A 1,526-nucleotide genomic window follows, 5' to 3' on the forward strand; every position below is an offset into this window, starting at 1 on the left:
TTGTGCATCCGTCCTCAGTTGGAGAGGCGGTGAATGTGGCATTGAATGCCGAATTTAATTTCAAGTCGCCACGACTTGGTTGGAATGCACACTCCAACAGCTCGTCGAGCGGGCCTATGCCCATGGTTTCCAGCTACGCTGAGGACGAGGGAACAGAGCTCCGAGCTGCAAGGCAGCATGTAAACACGCGACGGTGATTTATCTGTGGAGACACCCGTCACCTGCGGAACCCCTGCGCAAGGCGCGCCAAGGTTCTTCAAACCATCGCTTCAACGCCTACCAGTTTTGTTCGTCGCGGGGAAACGACACCACTCAGTAGGCGCGGGGCGATCTACTTGAGAAGAAGTGAGTTCTGTTTTGCCTTAGACCAGCATATGTTGACTAGGGTTTGATCCTGGATGTGTTTACCCTAGACGACCGTACACAGTTATACACCCTCGTCAATGGAATGACGGGGGAGGAAGATGACGACGTCCGCCTCGAGGCTATGCCTGAGATACTCTTCTTGAGCTGGACGAGATGTCCGTTGAAGAGTTTGGCAGTGCCTTGAAGGCAAGCGATTTGGCCGAAGTGGTCATTGTACGACCAAACGAGGAAATAAACTCGTCATCGCTTCTGGATGAAGCTGTCTTGGAAGACACCAAGAGAGGGTTGAACGCACGGAGTGGATAGTCGATCCTACGGAATCCCTTGTATCTGTGATATCCTTTGGTAAATCCATCTTCCGTCCTACCTCCGGACCGAGGTGTGCGTCATGAGATCGACCTGGTTCCAGGAGCCAAATACTGCGTAACACGCCGATGGCCCCTGCAGAAGAAGCAGTGCGACGTCTTTGACGCCTTTTTCCGTGCGCCCACGTTTTGTGTTCGGAAGCCGAACGTCAAGTGGCGTGTCGTTTAAGCTTACAATAAGCTCAACATTGCCATCATTCCGGCACAAACACTAATTCCGAGAAAGATGTTCTTGAGAACAACATGGTGGGGTGTACGAAGTACAGTGCACTCGATTCGGTAAATGAATAGTACCAATTGCTCATGAGAGCGAGTGACATTCCGCTGACAGCGGTAAGCACTCCGAGCGGCATGCTCTAGGAGTGGCTGGTGATGCCCCAAGGGCTGTCAAATGGACCAGCAAGTTTTAATCGTCTTGTACGCAGTTGTTCAGGCGCCACAGGGCGTATGCACAGATATACTTTGACGACATTTACGTTCATAGTCGTGCGGAGCACGGGGGGACGGACGAGGAAAACCACATAGTCCATCTCAGAGCGGTGCTCGAGTGCATGCGCACTAACAAGCTGTGCGCCAATGCGGACAAGTGCAACTTCGGCGCAGAAGAGATTCCCTTTTAGAGTGCTTCATTGGGAAGCGTGGCTTTTGAGCGGATCCCGCTGAGGTTAAGGCCGTTGTAGATTGGCCGGTTTTAAAGAGACCAGAAGAGCTTGCGTAAGAGGCATGGCCTCGCCAACTACGCAGAAATGGCGCGGCCATTATCCAATCTCCTTAAAAAGGATGCGGAATGGTGCT

This window comes from Plasmopara halstedii (assembly GCF_900000015.1).
Source record: "Plasmopara halstedii genome assembly, contig: Scaffold_2386, whole genome shotgun sequence".
Lineage (NCBI taxonomy): Eukaryota > Oomycota > Peronosporomycetes > Peronosporales > Peronosporaceae > Plasmopara > Plasmopara halstedii.